The sequence below is a fragment of the Marmota monax genome, unplaced genomic scaffold, assembly GCF_021218885.2.
Source record: "Marmota monax isolate L192 unplaced genomic scaffold, Marmota_monax_Labrador192_F-V1.1 WCK01_AAM20220418_F8-fsc00497, whole genome shotgun sequence".
Lineage (NCBI taxonomy): Eukaryota > Metazoa > Chordata > Mammalia > Rodentia > Sciuridae > Marmota > Marmota monax.
The window spans coordinates 255,918-263,180 of record NW_026694563.1 but is presented as its reverse complement, the minus strand read 5'-3'; the positions used below and the strand labels follow the sequence as shown (position 1 = coordinate 263,180).

General features: G+C 36.2%; 1 pseudogene; it reads left to right on the top strand.

The window, feature by feature from the left end:
• Positions 1-516: 516 nt before the first annotated feature.
• On the top strand, positions 517-1,169 carry LOC124076908 (coiled-coil domain-containing protein 126-like; annotated as a pseudogene).
• Positions 1,170-7,263: the final 6,094 nt, after the last annotated feature.

The following is a 7,263-nucleotide window of genomic DNA, read 5'->3' as shown; positions in this document are numbered from 1 at the left end:
TTTTTTTTTGGTGGTGCTGGTGATTGAACCCAGGGCCTTGTGCACACAAGACAGGTACTCTACCAACTGAGCTACATCCCCAGCCCTAGAACAACAATCTTAACTGACAAAATATTTTTTCCTTACCCTACAATTAAGAGACTGTTCACAAATGGGACCTTATACTCCAATAAGTCAATGTGTAAATTGTCTTAACAGAAATTGGAAGTAAAACATAAATTGGACCTTTGGGAAAAAAATACTGGATTCCTGGATCTACTGGTAAATGGGTGAACTTTTGCCAGCTCAGTTCTGTTCTACTTTGGGAGAGAGAGGAAGTCAAATGCCCTTTTTAAACTTGCTCTTTGAGATTCATCTCCTGGATACTGTTTTACAGAGTTAATATAAGAGTTGAGGCAACTTTGCTGAAGATGAATATTACATAATATTAGAAGAGGTTTTTTTCTTTCAAAAGTCTTGACTGGCAGATTGTCCTCAATTACCACTTTTCAATCAAATCTATTTGCTTCATCAGAAATGTTTTTTACAATATCCTAGAAATTGAGTTTACTGTTGCTTGGACTCATTTGAGGATTGATGTAACTGCACTATACTTTTCTTTTTTAATATTTTGTTTTAGTTGGACACAATGCCTTTATTTTATTTTTATGTGGTGCTGAGGATCGAACCCAGGGCCTCACATGTGCTAGGTGAATGCTCTACCACTGAGCCACAACCCCAGCCCCTGCACTATACTTTTCAACAACCCAGACATCAAAGCAGTGTCAATATACCAGATTTAAGCAAAAAATATGTTGAAGCTCTAGCAGAGGAAAGTAAGAACACAGTGGAAATTGAGACTGGTGCTTCTGTGGCAGGATATGGGATCTGAAAAGACCAATCGCTGTCCTTTTAGATGATATTTTGCAGTGCTTGGTGAAGCTGGAGAACAAAGTTGGCTATATTGTTTTAATGGCTTCTCCACCAACATAACCAATGGAACTAGTGGGAATTTGGTGCCAGTAACCACAAACAAAAGGATAAATGCATCAGGCACCATCAGGCACCATCAGTTGAAGGATAAATGCATCAGGCACCATCAGTTGAAGATCACCCTGAGCTTCTGCATAGACTATGGATTTTATCCTATGGCAAAAGGGCTTTTTAATTGCTGGCTAGGACAAAAATAATACTTTATGTAAGCTCCATGCATTTTTAAGGAAGGTTCTGGATTCATGGAACTCTTAAATCTGTATGTAAATTTTTTATATGTTATTATTTTACTGTCAGGCAAGTATTATATTCTTTTTTTTTTTTTTAAAGAAAGAGTGAGAGAGAGTGAGAAAGAGGGAGAGAGAGAGAATTTTAATATTTATTTTTAAGTATTTGGCAGACACAACATCTTTGTCTGCATGTGGTGCTGAGGATCGAACCCGGGCCTCACGCATGCCAGGCGAGCGTGCTACCGCTTGAGCCACATCCCCAGCCCCAAGTATTATATTCTTAAAGGGAATTAGATAACATGGTTAATGTAGTAATAAGGAGGTTGATGATTTTATATAAATTTTTGTGTTTGAGATAAAGCTGGAATAAAAACACTAAAAGACATATTCATTTCTGTAGATTATTTATTTAAGTATATAACTTATTTTTTAGACAAGTGGAGAATATTGTTATTGAATCATTCTATCACTTGTTCTCAGTAGATGTAACTATTTGACTAAAACTATTAGAAAATGTGCTTACTTCCAGTAGTATATTTTGTAACTAAAATTAAAAGTAACTAAAGTATTCATGATTTTTCACATACATGAGTGTTGCTTTAAAAGTTCAACCTCTTAGCTGGGTGCATTGTTGCATAACTGAAGTCTCAGCTGCTTGGAAGGCTGAGACTGGAGGATCAAGAGTACAAGGCCAGCCTGGGCAACATGGTGAGACCCTGTCTAAACAAAACAAAACAAAAAGGATTTAACCCCTTGAGAATTTATGTGATGTAGAATGCATATTATTTCTTCATTGGGATTATTTTGCTTTTGTTATGTTGGTGGAGAAGAGGGGACACTTGAGGATTTTAACCAGATATGCATAATAAAGGAATTTGTGCTGCATAAAATTGCTTAGAAAATGCATTATTTGATGTTATTTGAGTATTAAGATTTATGAATTTTTCTGATTAGGCTTTCATCTTATATAATGACCACTTAAAATAATTTAAAACATTTGAGATATAATTTAAGTTATAAAGATTGCCTATCCTTTCACTAAAATAGCTACTGTACATAGCATAAGAAATCTCAATCTTGGATAATTCTAGTGTAGAATGCAATACACCTTTATTTAATTTCCCTTGTAGCAAATCTAATCACTATATGGTGCCCTATATGTCATAGTATTTATTCTCTATAATACCTGCTGAAGTGCAGCTAGCTTCTATATTTAGGCTATATTGAATTTAGTTTTAGATATTATATTTATTATTATCATATGCTACCATAAATAGCAGCAATAATTATAAGTTTTATTAAAATAAGTGTTTGAAAATATTGTTTCATAAAAGTGATTTCCAAACTGTCTTTTCTGTACCTTTATGTGAACAAATTAATTGTATACCATTGCCAGGTGAAGTTTGGAATAATTGGTCTCTCTGGTGAGATGTAGACATTTTGGTTTCTTGTTTTCATTTTCAGGGATAAAATAAAGTGTTATTTGTACTTATAAAAAATATGGGTAATCAATTATCAAAACTCATCTCTCACTGCTTCTTTCGTGCAGTCTTGCTGTTACCCCTGCTCTTCAGGCTGTTTATATGTTTTCTGCATGCATGGTGGAAATGCTGTGTTGTGGGTGACTGCATGCCTTCCCAGCCCTGGGTTCAGGAACATCACACTGAGGGCTTTGACTTGACCATGTTGGAAACAGTTATACCCAGGCAATGACAGAGGCTGGAAGCCAGGGCTTTGATTTTCCTTATTAGGCTGTTGTTAGACATAGAATAATGTGCTTATGATCAAGACTGCTACAAGTTCTAGCCCATTAACTAAAAAAAGAAAGGAGAGAAGGAAGGAAGAGGAGAGAGGAGAGCTTCTCCCAGTGTGCTTACCTGAACGTGTTGCTTTTCTCTGCAGACAACATGATGCTCTGTTGGCCTCTGCCTTGCCTGGGGTCCTTCAGTGGCTCATTAGACCTGTCCAGTAGCCATGGCCTTGGGTTTGCAAGTGTAAATCTGAGAGATGGTGAGTCAGCTGCTGTCTCTGCTCCTTCCTCAGAAAGAGCTTGCATCTTTAGTTATTTTTCATTACTATAGTCAAAAATTAATTATTTGCATTTTAATGAATTTGAAGAAATTGGATTTTTATGTTATTTTCTGTTTGCTTTCTTTTTATTATAAATTTATTTTTATTTATTTTATTTTTAGATAGATTTCTTCCTTATTGGTTGCCAGTAAATGCTCATAAAAAATTAAGTCAGAGGGAATTATTAGGGGCTCCACATTTTTTCCAATTATATCATCTAGAAGAGGCCACAGAAATGTTACTAGTCAAGTAAGCTTATCATGAAAAACTCAAATATATAAGTACTTAAATGAGCCAATGTCAGTGCCACTGGGGTTAGTCAACAGGTCACCACACAATGTCTGTGTGACTGGAAGAGTCCATGGCTGCTGATGGGATTTGACCACCATCCCAGGACATCACATGGGAGGAGGCCAGGGGAAGGCTGTGCTGACAGTAGGAATTCTTTCCCTAGGTAGTGTAAAGGAAGCTGCGGGCTTGCTTTGTGGAGATGTTCCTTTTCATCACAACACTCCAGTGTCATTGAGTAAATTACCTTTTCTGTTGGATAAGTAGTAGTTCAGAGGATTACATCAGTGAATACAATTAAAAATGAAGTGCTCTACAACCTTCTAAAGAGGTAGACTAATTTTTCTGTGAAAAGTGAGCTAATTCATTCAGGCAATAGAGCTTAAAACTATCTGTCTCCTCTAAGTGAGTGTTTGTAAATATTGTAAATGATAGAGTTCAAAAATGGCCAGTCAACTCTCTTTGTTTTGTCTTCTTCAACACATCTGGAGATAAGTAAATATTGGTGATGTAGCCTTGGAGTTGAGTATTTTCTCCCTTTATGTAGTATTCCAAAGATGTGGGCTCAAGTATGGCTTGGGTTTAATTTTATCCCTTATAAATCAAGCATGGTACTTAGTAAGTGGTCAAATAGATTGGCAGGAAAGGGTTGACACAAGGGATTAGAGAACATGCCCTTCATTATCCACTCTCATCAGTTTTTGCCATAAAGTAACATTTTTGGCTTGAGGTTTATGTTTAAAGTATTGTTTAATCATTTCTAACATGCCAATAAAGATACATTCTCACTGAAGCCAGATTTTAGCTAACTGTACATTATCAAATTGCTATTTTTGGTCTGGTGATTACTTCAGTATTATAACAAGGAGCATGAATATCAGGTAGGTTCTTTATCTTGCCAAGTTGAAGAATGAAATCCATGAACACAAGGGTGAGAGAAAAGTAACAGGATTTATTAGACTAACATAAATAAAGCAGAACTCCCAAAGATGAAGAGGTGTCTGTTGTCTAGGTGTTTTCGTGGGCTTGATCTGTCCCTGTAGTTGATTGGAGGAATTATAGAGTTCAGAAATGGCCAGTCAACTTTCTTTGTTTTGTCTTATTCTTCACATCTGGAGATAAGTGATTTCTAACCCTTTGTTAGCACAAGGGTGGGGGTGAGGGTCTTTTTGGACAACACAAGTACCTTTTATGATTGGTCATGTCTAGGGGCTGTTATGAAACTGTCCTTGTGGCTCTGAGTAGCTGGGGTCAGAACTTTGATTTCCCAGTCTCTTTTACTCTTTTCCTTCCCTCAAGACCCTTTACCTGGCTGTTCATGGGTGATCTTTTTTCATACCAACTTAACATCTAAACTTCCCAGTAGTTGTAAAGATTATAATAACAAAGTAAACACTTTAATAATTTTAAATAAGCCCCAGGGCCTTGCATGTTATGTTTCTGATATGCAGAGACAGAAACCCATTATGATTTAGGCTCCCCTGCAGTGAGTACTGTGAAGGTTGTAAAAAAATCTCCTAGTTTAGGATCCACTTATTTCCATTGTATTCAATTTTTAAAAGTTATCAGCTCAGAATATGATAAGCAGTCATTATGAAATGGTAGTACAAAATTTAACTTGTGTATTCAGACTACTTTCTTTGCATATTTAAATTAGTTGTTTTGTAAGACAGTAGCAATTAGCTGATGAGGTTTAATGTTTAGTATTGCTACTCTGATTGCATGTAATGTGTGCTTCAATAAATATTCCTGGTATTGCTACCAGACTTTATGCTCATTCCTGAAGTGTGATTTACAAAGCTCAATATATCAACATTTCTTCTGAAGGATTATCTATGTGTTTTATTTATATAATTTTGTGTTTTTACTCATTTATTTATTTATATTGCATTCTATTGATTTATGAAAAGTGATAAAATATTTCTTAGCAACACATTTGTGACAAAAGAGGAAAGGGGTCTTATGAAGGGTACTAAGAGGGCTGAGTAGAGAATTTTGGAAAGTTCAGGTGTCTCCAGGTACCAAGGGCAGATAGGCAGCTCCCAAAGGGCTGAGCATCATGGCCAGTGATTTTGTGGCCACACTTGAGCCAGTGTATTTTACAAGTTCCCTAATGGAAGAGCTGGTTATTATAGAGACAGTAATGGATTAATATTACCATTCAATATAGAATTAAATGCTCTTTTGGTTTATGCAAGCATTTGGGGAAGCAGAAAAGAAAAAAAAAACCTTAATGTGATTCTTCTGACACAATATGCCTTATCTTTTTATGCCAAGAAACATACATTTTAAAATGTTACCATCTCAAAATGGTTGAACTAGGGCTGGGGGTATAGCTCAGTGGTAAAATGCTTGCCTAGCATGTCTGAGATCCTGGGTTCAATCCCCAGCACCACACACACACACACACACACACACACACACACACAATGGTAAACTAAAAAATTTTTAAACTGTTAGATTTTAAGAAGTAAAACTTACAACTACCTAATAAAATTGATGTCATTAGATATAAATGTAACTTTCTAAAAAAAAAATTGATTTTGACTGTTCACTTTGCTTCCATCAAAATTAAATTGATATTTCCTAAAATTAAAAAAAAATATTTAATATGGCTCATACAAAAGAAGATTGCTGAAATTTATGCATTCTAAACAAGAACATGCTATAATATTTAGTTTTTCCTTCATAACCTCCTTAAGCCAGGCATGGTGGCACCTGCCTCTGATCCCACCAGCTCTGGAAGCTGATGTAGAAAGAATGAGAGTTCAGTCAACCTCATCAGCTTAGTGAGGCCTTAAGTAACTTAGTAAGTCCCTGTTTAAAAAAAATTAAAAAGGGATTGAGAATATGGCTGAGAATTTAAGGGCTTCTGAGTTCATTCCCCAGTACAAACAAACAAACAATAAGAAAAACAAACCCAAAACCTCCTTAAGAAAACTTGTATTCAAAATTTATACAGACAAAAGTAAAAAATCAAGTGCCCAGAAAAATATCTCCAAAAGTAGCCATTTGAGACTTTCATTCCACATTTTGCTTGTGCAGGGAGTTCCTTTTTCTGTGGTTATTGTTGCTCTAGGGATCCTGGATCCAGCTGGTTCAGAGCATTCCAGATGCTTCGACCTTCAAACCTTCAGTGCCATTTTCTTATCCCATCAGTCATGGTGCCTGAGAGTTCAGGTTGGTGAAGAGAGCCATAGTTTTGGCAGAGGTGGTTGAAATCAATTAGAAGAATTATATTGAGGGTTTTTTTTTTACTGTTCTGTACCACCAAATGCTTGCATAAATGCTTTGTTACAGGCATGGACTGCTCTGTTCTTAACTCAGATGGTGAAATCATGGTCTCTAAAGCCAAAAGTGCTCACCTTCAGGGGAGACCTCCCTGGAGACAGTGGAAATTGTCAACTACTTTGATTGGAACTCTATAAAGTAGCATTTAAAATACAGTATCATCATGGCTGGGTGTGACAGTACATGCCTGTAATCCCAGTGGCTTGGGAGGCTGAAGCAGGAGGATCTCAAGTTCAAAGCAGCCTCAGCAAAAGCAAGGTGCTAAGCAACTCACTGAGATGCTATTTCCAAATAAAGTACAAAATAGGGCTGGGGATGTGTCTCAGTGGTTGAGTGCACCTAAATTCAATTCCCAGTTAAAAAAAAAAAACATTATTTATGACACAACATAAAGTAGATGGAGACAAATGGA